Source organism: Chelonoidis abingdonii, chromosome 6 (genome assembly GCF_003597395.2).
Source record: "Chelonoidis abingdonii isolate Lonesome George chromosome 6, CheloAbing_2.0, whole genome shotgun sequence".
Taxonomy (NCBI): domain Eukaryota; kingdom Metazoa; phylum Chordata; order Testudines; family Testudinidae; genus Chelonoidis; species Chelonoidis abingdonii.
The window spans coordinates 72,121,812-72,135,335 of record NC_133774.1 but is presented as its reverse complement, the minus strand read 5'-3'; the positions used below and the strand labels follow the sequence as shown (position 1 = coordinate 72,135,335).

At 43.1% G+C, this 13,524-nt stretch overlaps 1 protein-coding gene across 2 annotated transcripts in view; it reads right to left on the bottom strand.

Moving 5' to 3' along the window:
* The window catches only part of CAMK4 (calcium/calmodulin dependent protein kinase IV), a 305,065-nt gene that overhangs the window by 22,060 nt on the left and 269,481 nt on the right, over positions 1-13,524 (bottom strand). The gene's annotated exons all lie outside the window — the stretch shown is intronic.

The following is a 13,524-nucleotide window of genomic DNA, read 5'->3' as shown; positions in this document are numbered from 1 at the left end:
CAACCCTGGGAACAGACAGCAAGAGTATTCCAGTCAACTGCAATTGCCACAGTAGGGCACAGGGGAGAGGCAGTCTCTGAGGAGACTCACAATTCTGAAATAGCACAGAGAAGCCATTATTCACCAGAGGAGCTCAACCCATAGATGATGCTGAACAATAGCCAAGAGAATGTGTGCTTCATGTAAGACATGCACTTGAAGCCTATGCTTGATATGAGATACATACTCCTGTTGTTATGCACACACCTGCATGCATACTATATATGCCATGACGTGCCTCCTTGAAAATACCCCTCTTTTCCCCACAGCTTTCAAACGTTTTGTGTTTTCCCCACTCCCTGATAAGTTTCTGACCAGCACTGTCAGCTGTTGTACTCCTCTGAACACCATTATCAGAAGCCTCTGACTGTGCCAGCTGCCAACTAGCCATATCTTCCTGGGGCAAAGCCGCCAAATATCAGCGGGGGAGCCAAATCTTACAGTGAGGTAGAGGAACACAATCCTTCACATGATGCGAAGATGAGACTCACCCATCCCTTTTCCTCATCCCTTGCCACACCAACCTTCAATTTGCCCTCTTCTGAACATGCACTGCAGTATTGTCCATCGTGAGGCCTATGGGCTGGAACAGTCACTACTGGCTCTCCTACAAGGGAACTCCCAGTCAATGGATTTGCCAGAGCAGAAAGATAGTGAAGTCTCTCTGGGTCCATTCCAACAGTCCCTTATTCGTCCCTCCTCCTCCCACCCCACGGGGTAAAGGGGATAGATTCCCTGGAGGACTACTGCTACGCTCACAGCCTCCTGCACAGGCGCGTTTACGTGGCACAGAAGGCTTTGTGAAGACCCTCTGAACTTGGATGAATTTCACCGACAGTGCTATTACAGCATACAGTACTTTTAAAAAATACCATTTGCCTGCCAGACAAATGATAGAGAACAGCTAACACACTGACTTTATATGTTATATTCATGAAAAGCTGAAAGTCATTCTTTGTAGTTTGTATCATTTTTATGTAAACTGTCATTTTGATTCTCCCATGGAAGGAAACCAATATCCTCCTGCAGACAAGATGAACGTGAGCAGTAAGACTTTCTGCAAAGCTATAGCAATTAAAATATGGAAACTGAATCACCGAGACATCCTGAATAGCAAAATGATCATGGCACTTACTTTGTGCTAAGAGAGGAGGAGGAAGAAAACAAACATACAAATACATATCTTGTATAACTTATATCGGAACCAAATGCCAGATCCACACTAAGCCCATCTCTACGTGGGATTACTTAGGAAAGTTAAGGAGAGTCAGCTAACGGTATGAGGTTAACACACATCAATTAAAGCATGTTAAACCCCTGTGTTGCTGCTCTTATTCAGGAATAATGTGGCTTTGGGTCTCTGTAATTAATCCTTCTCCAAATCCTCCAAAAATTACTTTTGCCAGGGTAGTTTGTTTTGTTTTGTGGGCCTGGACTCAGCTATAATGACAAAAGCCCAGTTTTGCTGGTATTAGCTGCATCACTGGGAATACTTCGCTGTTTCAGTATAGTGGATTAGCATTACCACTTTAGCACTCCTGGTGCAGACCTAACCTAATATGTCTTGTCCCAGCCCCAGAAAGATACACTATTTTTCTTCCTCTCTCTTGGGCTCTGTGGAACTTCAGTACTAGGAATTTCAATTACATTTACTCAACTCTTGTAACTTTATTGTGACTATCAGGGGTTATGCTTACTTTCTCTCCAAAGAGCTGTTATGGCTGGGGTGGGGTTGGGATGAGCTCCCAACACCTATAAAATGTTTATAAAAGGCCGATGTCTAGGATGGCATCTGACAGCCAAACTCCCCATCACTTGTCTTCATGTGGTGCAGATATTTTCATTAAAAGTGAGGTATGTGAAAGACAGGCACCTGGTGTCTTTAAAATAACTAGACAGTTCAAGGCAGCCTACCTAGGAGAATGAAATCTCTGATCTCAAGCCCCCATCCATGGGTTAAATGAAGCCCAGTGCTGGGCAGTGGTGACACCAGCACTGCCTGTTGATGATCCACCAGGTTTATGGCAACAAGGTGGGAAGAGAGAGGGCATGTACTTAGTCTAACTGGGGAAAGTTTCTTTCATTGTGATGTGTGTCAGGGACAGCAACTGATACGCTAGAGGCTGGATATAAGGAGGGGTGAGGCTGGCCTGTATGCCTCCTGCCAGGGACTACTGCTAATTATCTTTCTGCCCTCTGTCAGAGGTTCACCCACGTCAAGCTTGGCAGCTCTGGGCCAATAGGATTTCTGGCAGCCTGTGTCTGAACTGCCCTCTAGAGGGTCAGAGGACCAGTGGTCAGAGCAAAGAATCAGACTAAAAGCAGTGACCTGCAAAGCCAAAGAAGCCCAATATTTCAAAAGTGGCAACACTGGGTATATCCAGTCTGACATGTAAAGGTATAGAAGTCACTGATGTGATGGTAAGGAGAGGTTTCAATGTGATGTATGGGTAATGCAGCGAAGGGGTTGGCCTTAGATTTTAAATGCTACTATGCAGGTGACAAAAGGGGGCATAACAAAGTGTGGGTGGCAGGGAGAGGAAAGCTGAGGAAGATGGTGTGTGCAGTTATTACAGTAAGTGACAGACTGATGGCTGTTAAAAATTAAAAGTGTGTCATGTTTCTGATATCGGTGTAGGCATCTCAGCCCGGACGTGATGAAGAGGAGGAGACTTCCTACCAAGATCTGCAGGTGTTAGCAGACACAGCAGCCCCCAGGACCTGGTGGTGGTGCTGGGTGATCTGAATGCGCACACAGCCAGAAACAAAAGAGGGTATGAAATGCGTTTGGGAACATGCAGCCTAGGAACTATGAACGATGAAGAGAAAATGCTACTGTATTACCAAACAATGGATGATAGCCAATACTTGATTCCAAAGAGGATGTGTCAGTTGGTTATGTACATCAGTGGTGGAAACAAAAGCCATATGATGTTGGTGAGGAAATCTCAATGGTGTAGAGTTATGGGCTGCAAATCGATACCTAGTGCAACACAAACCTCCCGTGGCAATGATTGTGCTAGAGTGCTGGACAAGGAGGAATTAAGCTCAAAAGAAAGATGATTTAAATACAGAAAGTTAAGAGATGTGCAACAGAGAAGTTTGTGCAAAAAGTACAGAATGTGTGTCCAGAAACTGATTTGCCACCAGCTGACAAAGACTAGAACCACCCCAAAAGAATGTGCGTTGTGAAAGTGAAAAAGGTTCGTGGATGATGTAGATGGGGAAAATCAATAGCAAGAAAGAACTAACAGTGGACTGACAAAGTGCAAGCAGTGATCCAGAACAAAACAAACAAAAACAGAGCACCAAGAAAAAGAAATGAATCCACTGCTGGAAATGAAAACAAATACAAAGAAGCTGCCAAGTGGGCAGTGAAAAAGGTCAAATAAAAGTGCCCTAGATGATCTGTATGCTGAGCTCATAAATGACCCACAGGTGGCTGGCAAAAAGACATAACGGCACTGCAAAAATGAGATGCAACTTTGGGGAGGATGGTATTGCATATCATTTGTAAATGATGATCAGGGAGACTGTGCTACTAACACCTGAACAAGGAAAGGAGAGGAGGAAACAATACTTTGAGAGTCTCTTAAATGAGGCAAATCCCTTTAGGATGGAGGTGCCAATTTGTGATCCAGATGAAGGGGATCTGATGAGAAGAAGATTTCAAAATGAAAGCATTAGGATTGAAGTCCAAGTCCATGCTGTGGCTGACAAAATCCAAGAAGCACAACGTCACTGGTTCAGACACATGCAGAGCATGAATGAAGGGGACCTGATGAGCGTAGCATGGCAGGAGAGGATGATAAGAAAGACTCTAAAGAAAGCTATCAAAGCGATGGATGAATTGCATCAAAGAATCTGGTAAGCAGGTGGACCTTAGTACTGCCCTGGACAGACAAAGATGGAGGATACTTGCATGACCCAACCCTAATTGATGGGATAAGGGAAAAAAGAAGGGTTACTGGTCTGAAGCTTTGCTAGTCCGTTAGAGCAATTGCGGTACACAGTACACAGCATGGGACCAGCAATACAGTACTCAAGGGTTAATCCTGGGTCTGCAACCAATTCCCTCCGTAGCATTGTGCACATTACATAACCTCTCTCTCTTCCTCAGTGTTTGTCCTTTAGGAACAGAACTGAGACCACTGGCTCATTTCACGTAGTGCACCAAAAAGATGGCCATCACTACATACCAGGGACGGTAAAATGGGGATAACATTTCCTTATCCAGGAGTGTTGAGAGTCAAGTTAGGGGTTCGTACAGCACTCTGAGGATGTAAAGTGCCACATAAATGCCAAATTCTACTGAACTGCTGTTGTCAGAAATTCACTTTGCAGAAACAATTAGCTGGGGATTCTAAATGGATTGAGAAATTCCTTCCAGCTCCTGTTGACTCAGAGTTTTATATACGTGTAATGTTCCTTCCAAAACGAAAAATACAAAGAATTAGGTTTGAATCTGTTTGATGCTAAGGGCCCTCAATACCTCAGAAAGGCAATAAGCACACCAAGGATTGGACCCTTAATGACACACATCACCACCACCCAGTCCCCTCTTCCCAATCACTGCCACGCAAACCTCCTGTTGTCTCCTTCTCTCTGCACATATATGCAGTACAAACAGCTGAATCGTCACCACTTTGGAGGCTGCATTACGTGTTTGCTTCCTCTTCTTCACACAATCTTTTATAGTTACAAAAATGGAAGCATAACAAATGGCTTCTGACACTGAACAATAACTACAGCTTTTTGACATTTGCAGTTTAGTGGAAATGCAGAAATTACCACGGAGTTTGATAATCAATACCTAAAATACAATGTTATGAGACAAAAGACACTAGGAATAGGTTTAATTCCAAGGGATGTTTAGTTCCTTTGTTTGCCTGATAAAGATGCTGCAAAAACGAATGTATGTATGGGTACGTCTACACTGCACGATTATTTCAAATTAGCTTAAACCGATATTACAAAACAGATCTAATAAAATCGGTTTAGTGCGTCCACAGTGGGATCATGAAATTGATTGTTTGCGTCCATGGTCCAAAGCTACCATCGATTTCAGGAGCAGTGCACTGTGGGTAGCTGTTCCTCAGCTATCCCATAGTTCCCACTTCCGGGTTGAGAGCACAGTGCCTGATGGGGCAGAAAATCCCGGTGTGCTGGGTATAGAGCCTCACCCTCCTTGTGAGCAGCAGCACCCTTGTGGCGACCTTTTTCCTGAGGAGTGTTGAGCAAATATGAACGTCCAATACTACAAAGCATCGATGAGGACGCCTGAGCAATCACAAAGGAAAATCCTGAAAAAACTGGTTTTTGATGGTTTTGTAAAAATAACGATACCCCCGTACTCTCTGCAGCTATCATTCAGCTAACACAGAGGGACATTACAGTACTCAAGGAATTATTTATTATTACTTCTCTTTCACTGCTGGGTTGGGCGGAAGAGAACTGACGACTGTTTCCGTGAACGCACGCAAGACGCCGGTGTATTAAAGCTACAGACATTTGGGCACTCAGCCAAAAGAACAAATAGTTTTCAGAGACTGGCTGTAGACCTGTAGCTGTAGTCTCCAATCTCACCTCCCTCCTCCATGAGATACCTTTGCGTCTTGGCTTCACCGTTACGGTTTCCACGCACGCTGTGTAATCCTGGAGTTTATTATTTCAAACGCTGGCATTTTCCTGTTCTTTAACAGAGCTCTATAAAACAGATTTGATCACTTCGATTCATACAGCGGATCAGAATTATATCGTCCCGAAGGTTCAATGCAGGAGCTACTTTTGCATTTGACTGCATCGCCACCCATGCTGATCCAGAGGATCGGACACGTAAAGCAGGAAATCGTCATTCTAAAGGTTCGGGGCTTTTCCGTTTACCGCACTCTGCGCATCTGAGTCGGATTTGCGACCAAGCGTCAGTGGTGCAGCCTGTGGGATACCTCTGGAGCCAATAATTTGATTTCTCGTCCACAGAACGCCTAATTCCGAGCTTATAACTTTCGAATTTAGCGCTACTGCCTCCGTCTGGAGGATTCCGAAAATCGATTTAAGGAGCGTTTAACTCATATTAATGACGACGTGTGTGAACGTAACGTTAAATCGGTTATACTCGGCCATAAACGATTTAAAGGCAGTGTAACCTGGCCTATTACTTGGCATCCTATTATACCATTACGTACAAGCTAATGAGTAATCTTTGCTGCCGTTCACCAATTCTTCCCATTTCCTTTCGTTCTATTAGTACAAAAGCATCAGAAAGCACCGCCTGCAAACTGAACTAGCTCTTCTTCTCTTTTCTTCTAATAGCCCTTTATGGTTTATTTCTTCTACATCCTGTCAAGGTCTCCCCACTCTTGAACTTTAGATACGCATTGTGGGGACCTGCAGGACACTTCTAAGCTAATTACAGCTTAGATCTGGTAAACTCTGCTCACCATCTAGAATTCAGTGTCTGGATAACTCTTGTTCCCCCTAAAACCTTCTCGGGCAAGAGTCTGGGCAGCCTTGAGAGCTCACATCAATTTCCCTGGGAACACAGATCCAAACCCCTGATCTTAAAACAAGGAAAATTAAATCATCCCTCCCTTCCCCCACAGTTCCCTGGTGAGTCCAGAGCAATCCCTTGATTAAAACAAGGAAAAATCAATCAGGTTCTTAAAAAAGAAAGCTTTATAAGAAAGAGTAAAAAATACTCTGGTAAAATCAGATGAAAAATAACTTACAGGTACTCAGATTCATAAGCCCAGAGGAACCCCTCTAGCCTTAGGTTCAAAGTACAGCAAGCCAGAGGTGAAAAATATCTCAGCAAAAAAGGGCATTAACACCAAAACAAAGAGCACAAACAAAGACTTCCCTCCACCAAGATTTGAAAGTATCTTGTCCCCTTATTGGTCCTCTGGTCAGGTGTCAGCCAGGTTTACTGAGCTTCTTAACCCTTTACAGGTAAAAGATCCATTAACCCGTAACTATCTGTTTATGACAAATCCACATTTACGTTTTCATTAGCTGGTGACACTACTGCACAGGTATACAGACTTTACACTAAAAATAATCACTTTGAAGAGTTTGGATACATATAGAAGTTAACAGACAGGTTTACTCAGTGCTTCTTGTCTGATCAGGGGCACCAAAGACTATGCCTATACATCATTTTGGAGTGAGTGGGGAGCAAGCCTCCCACCCCGGGTCAACAGGCTTTGGCTGCTAGAGCTTTATAAACAGCTGTGTAGACAGCACTTTGAAGTTGCAGCTCAGACTGGAGTTTGGGCTTTGAAGTCCACCTGCTCTCCCTAGCCTGAGCTGCAACTTCAAAGTGCTATCTACACAGTTATTTTAGAGTGCTAGTGAGAGGACCACTAGCTCGAGTCTGTCAACCCAGGCTGAGAGGCTCACTCCTGTTTGCTCCAAAATGCTGTGTAGACACACCTCAAACTGCAATTAAGTTCAACTGAATACATCCTATAAACCAAATCCTGCTCTGGAGTCATGGAGTTTAAAGCCAGAAGAGACCATCAGATTATCTAGTCTGACCTGTGTATCACAGACCATCACCGCCACCCAGCATCCACACACTAAAAACCTTTCCTGTGATGGTCTGGAAGTCATCAATAGGCACAAGAGAGTTACACCTGGCCAGGGAGATAAAAGGCCATAAGAGAAGGTTCTTTAGGAGCAAGAGAAAGATGAAGAAAACTGTAAGTCCACTACATAGTGGGGGAGATGAACTAATAAGTGAAGGAATCAATAAGGCAGAGGTGTTTAATGACTATTTTGCTTCAGTCTTCACTAAAATGGTTAATGGTGACAAGATACTCAACACAATAAATACCAACAATGGGGAAGGAGTGCAAGCCAAAACAGGAAAAGAATAGGTTAAAAAATATTTAGATAAATTAGATATATTCAAGTCAGGAGGGCCTGATGACATTCAACCTAGGAGACTTAAGGAACTAACTGAAGCAATCTCTGAGCCATTAATGATTATCTTTGAGAGCTCACAGGGGACAGGTGAGGTCCCAGAAGACTGGAGAAGGGAAAACGTAGCACCTATTTTTAAAAAAGGGAACAAAGAGGACCCAAGGAATTATAGACTTGTCAGTCTAACTTCGATTCCTGGAAAGATACTGGAACAAATTATTAAGCAATTGATTTGTAAGCAACTCGAGGATAATAGGATTATAAGAAGTAGTGAGCATGGACTTGTCAAGGACAAATCATGACAAATCAACCTAACTTCCTTTTTTGACAGGATTACTGGCCTAGTGGGTGGGGGGAAGAAATAGACGTGATATATCTTGATTTTATTAAGGCTTTTGACACAGTCCTACATGACATTCTCATAAGCAAACCAGGGAAATGCGGTATAGATGAAATTAATATAAGGTGGATGCACAACTAGTTGAAAGACTGTACTCAAAGAGTAGTTATCAATGGTTCGCTGTCAAACTGAGAGGGTGTTATCTAGTGGAATCCCATGGGAGTCCTTCCTGGGTCTGGCACTATTCAATATTTTCATTAATGACCTGGATAATGAAGTAGAGGGTATGCTTATAAAATTTGCAGATGACACCAAGCTGGGAGGGTCTGCAAGCACTTTGGAGGTCATGATCAGAATTCAAAACAACTCTGACAAACTGGAGAATTGGTCTGAAATCATCAAGATGAAATCCAATAAAAACAAATGCAAAGTTCTTCGCTTAGGAAGGAACAATCAAATGCACAAGTACAAAATGGGACATAACTGGCTAGGTGATAGTACTGTTGAAAAGGATTTGGGGGTAATGGTGGATCAGAGACTGAATATGAGTCAATGATGTGATGCGATTATGAAAAAGGCTAACATTCTGGGTTGTAGTAACAAGTGTTGTACGTAAAATATATGTAATTGTCCAGCTTTGCTCAGCACTGGTGAGTTCCCAGCAGGAGTACTGTGTCCAGTTCTGGGTGCCACACTTTAGGAAAGATGTGGACAAATTGGAGAGAGTCCAGAGAAGGGCAACAAAAATGATGAAAGGCTTGGAAAACCTGACCTCTGCAGAAAGGATTTAAAAAAGTGGGCATGTGCAGTCTTAAGAAAAGAAGACTGAGGGGGAGACCTGATAACAGTCTTCAAATACGTTAAGGGCTGTTATAAAAAGAATGGTGATTGATTGTTTTCCATGTCAACTGAAACGTAGGACAAGAAGTAATTGGCTTAATCTGAAGAAAGGGAGATTTAGGTTGGAAAGTGGGAAAAGCTTTCTAACGCTAAGGACAGTTTAGCTTTGGAATAGGCTTGCAAGAGAGGTTATGGAATCCCCATCACTGGAGGTTTTTAAGAACAGGTTGGACAAACACCTGTCAGGGATGGTCTAGGTTTACTTGGTCCTGCCTCACTGCAGGGAGCTGGACTTGATGACTTCTCGAGGTCCTTTCCAGCCCTACATTTCTCTGAGTCTTTGATTACTATTATTTATTGTTTGTATTGCAGTAGTGTCTGGGAGCCCCAGTCTGGACCAAGACCCCCTGGCGGTAGGTGCTGTACAAACACAGAACAAAAAGACAGTCCCTGCTCCGAAGAGCTTAAATCTAAGCAGGGCCGGCTCTAGCAATTTCACTGCCCCAAGCACAGAGGCACACCGTGGGGGGCGCTCTGCCGCTCACCGGTCCCGCGGCTCCGGTGGACCTCCCGCAGGCATTTCTGCGGAGGGTCCGATGGTCCCGCGGCTCTGGTGGAGCTGCCGCAGGCGTGTCTGTGGGAGGTCTACCGGAGCCACAGGACCAGGGGACCGTCCGCAGCCATGCCTGTGGCAGGTCCACCGGAGCCGCCTGCCGCCCTCCCAGCAACTGGCAGAGCACCCCCCATGGCGTGCCGCCCCAAGCACGCGCTTGACGCGCTGTGGCCTGGAGCCATCCCTGAATCTAAGTAATGTATTGAGGAACATCTTGCTGTCCTAAGGAGCCATCTGTACCCCCAACTTGCATATGCTGCTGACTACAGCATACGTACCAGCTACTTGCAGGGCTTAATATCGCCTAGCAATAGACCATGGAAACACCTCATAACCAGCAGTCCCTGCTTGCTTTAGACTTTAGGGCCTCATCCTGCGAGGTCCTTAGCACCATCAACCTCTATTGACTTTAGTGGGAGTTAAAGATTCTCAGCACCTTACAGGATTGGGACCTCAGTGAGGATGCCAGTGTGGTAGCTAGATGCCTCAGTAGGTATAGTGGCATCTCCCCCCTCCTGGCAGCTGGGGACAGGTGTGAACTGTTGTGTTATTGGCAGTATCTTTACCTACTGCAAGGGAGAGCAAACACACATTGGTAACTCTGTCCTCCTGGAAGGAAGGTTGAATGCACCTACTGTGGCATTTCTAATCCCCAACCCTCCAGGAGGTATAGCGGGGGTCAGCAGGGACATTTCTATTTCCTTTCATCCTTGTCCTCCACAAGGGAGAACAGGAAGCAGCATTTCTTTGACACTCATTAATTCCTCTCCTCTGTCCCTAAATACAGGAAGTCACAGGGCTCAAGAAAAAGATCCTAAAACTGTCAAGTATCAGAGGCAGGGCTGTCTTTAGGCATAGGCAACACAGGCAGCTGCGTAGGGAACCTGAAAATTTGGGGCACCACTGGGTCTTAGTGTCCACCCTCTTCTTTTCCTATCCCTGTTCTGACCCATCCTGCAGGCTCCCACAGATGGCTGCTCCAGCTGGTGAGTCTTCCTTTGGAGGGACTCTAGTAGTTAAAAGTGAAAAAACCTTCAGCCTGCCAGACCTATTAGCACAACATTGAAACTGTTAAAGAGACATTCAAGGGGTAATAAAGCCATTTAACAGGCATTTGCCAACCCCAAGGTATATACTGACAGGTTTCAGAGTGGTAGTCCTGTTAGTCTGTACCAGCAAAAACAAGGACGAGTCCTTGTGGCACCTCAGAGACTAACAAATTATTTGGGCATAAGCTTTTGTGGGCTAGAACCCATTTCATCAGCTGTCCACGAAAGCTTATGCCCAAATAAATTTTTATACTGTCAGTTTCTGACTTTACTGACAAAAACAGTTGTGCATTAATGTAATATTTACACAGAACATGTCAGTCTACAGGACCTTAGTTTAAAATTTGCTTTAAAAATATTTCATTAGTGAGCTGGTGAAGATTATAAAATCACATTTCTAAAAAATGCTTGCATAGAGTTTTAGATGCACAATCATCTTTAGTCTTAAATGCGTGGATCTTCAGACATACAGTTTTTTAAATAAATCCTTCAAAAGACCTCCCTTATCTAAAATACACATTTTAATTACTACAGTAAAAAAAAAAGTGCTTCCAAGTCTTCCTGTCCTTTCTGTCCATCCCTTCACCGCCTCTCCCCCCACTCCCCACTGAAGAGAGCCCTTAAAGGGACAACAGTCCTTCCCTTCCAGATAGCTGGACAAAGAGTTTCCCTTTCTTTACTTCTGACTATCCGATGAACTAGTTTTAAAAGAACCCTCCAGCAAAATCAGTACCTTAGTAAGACATAAAATCCTTGTTATACCTAAAATCTTTGGAAACATATTTTTTTAAAGTTGGTGAAATTTCATAACCATGTCTCTTGTTATGGAGATCACACAAAGTAAATTACTGTTCCCTTTTTCTAAAAGCAATGAACATTGTTATGAACACACTAAACCTCTCTGATTAATTTAAAATAATGTCTTTGTTTCAGTGAGTTAAATATATAGTAATCTGGAATGTTGGCTTAAGGTTTAAGAGTACATTTAAAATATAAATTCAGCTTAGAAATACTGATTAAGAAAATGTAATACAGAAGAGCTGCATCATGTATTCCATTATATGTAATGTTGTATTCAGCAGGACAGCTGACTCACCCTTACTACGAAGTTTTTGCAAATAAATCTCTGACAAACTTCAGGGCATATCAAAAAACCTGTGACTGACATTTTTTATTCCCAAATTTTAGTGCTTTTAATTAGGTACTTTCTTCATGTCCATTCTGCATGAGGGAGAGGGTATGGGAGTCTCTGCGGGGAACTGTGACTCTCCGCCACCATGAGGCAGGCCGGGCATCTCATTATCCTTTGCTGTCTCGTCCCTCCTCCCCCTCCCCCACCAGGCTGTGAGCTTGGGCTGCCATCTGGCATAGGGGCACCAGTTTAATAATTCTGCCTAGGGCCCTATAAATCCTAAGGACGGCCCTGATCAGAGGGATAGCTGTGTTTGTCTTGATATGTAAAAAGCAACAGAGAGTCCTGTGGCACCTTACAGACTAACAGATGTATTGGAGCATAAGCTTTCGTGGGTGAAAGTTTATGTTCCAATACATCTGTTAGTCTATAAGGTGCCACAGGATTCTTTGATCCTAAAACTGTGATTCTCACAATAAATGGAGTATTCTAATAGCAGGGTCTGGAACATTTCAGTTCTTTATGTAGTGATGGCCATCTTTGTGGTGCCCTCTATGAAATGAGCCCAACGGTCTCAGTTGTGTTCCTAGCAGGCAAGTGCCCGCATTGCAGTTTACCAGCTGTTATTTGATAATTTCAGTTTTGTTATCTTCCAAGTGCTCAGTAGCTCTTTTCTCTTCACATTTGTTCCATGAGTTAATTGGGGCCTGACGGTAAGACTTACTGGAGGCTAACTGCTATGATTGCCTTTTTAATTTTTTCCAAGATCGGTAACACATTTGCTTTTTCTTTAATTGAAGAGTTTTGTTCCCTCATTTTGGTGCAAGAATGGCTTTGTATTTTGTCCTTGCTGCCTATACACTGTGTGTTATCTGTGTTTGGGATGCAAGCCAGTGAAAAATGTATGGTTACACTTTTCTATTACATATTAAGCATATGGAAATAGCAGTCAGCTGTGTTCATTTTGTGGCTGACTTATTTTCTCCCCAAAGCACTGGACATACTAGGTTCAGCGCTTAATTATTCATAGCCTATTAGCATTACAGTTTCCTGATTCAGATTAGGACCTCCTCCTCCTACTCAGCAGCTTGGGAGCCTATTTTTGTCTGAGTATGAGTCTCTAACTTTTTGTTTAATTTTCAGCATCCATGCTTTTTCTTTTTTATTCATGTTAGTGGTGCCTTCTGATATTAAAAGCCTCAGGCTTGTGGTGTATGAATGTGTTATGATTTATTTCCTTTTACTGAAATGCTGTGAAATCTAATATGAAAACCCACTACATACAATTTAAAATATGTAAAGTTACATTAAAAGCAGGTGTTGCCAGCCATAATATACTATTTTCACATTATATTTTGTATTATTGCAATGCTTTGCCATTTTATAATTATGATTGACTATTTGAACAGTTTAATTAAACTCTACTTGCGAATGGTGTATTCAGTTTGGGTCTATTCCTGCAAAACTGAAATCAATAGTAGCTTTGCCAATGATTTCCATGGATTCAGGATTAACCATCTGAAGAATGGGCTTCTTCCATACCAGAATCCATCTTTCGTCTGAATTCAGTAATTAGAGCTAAATTTTC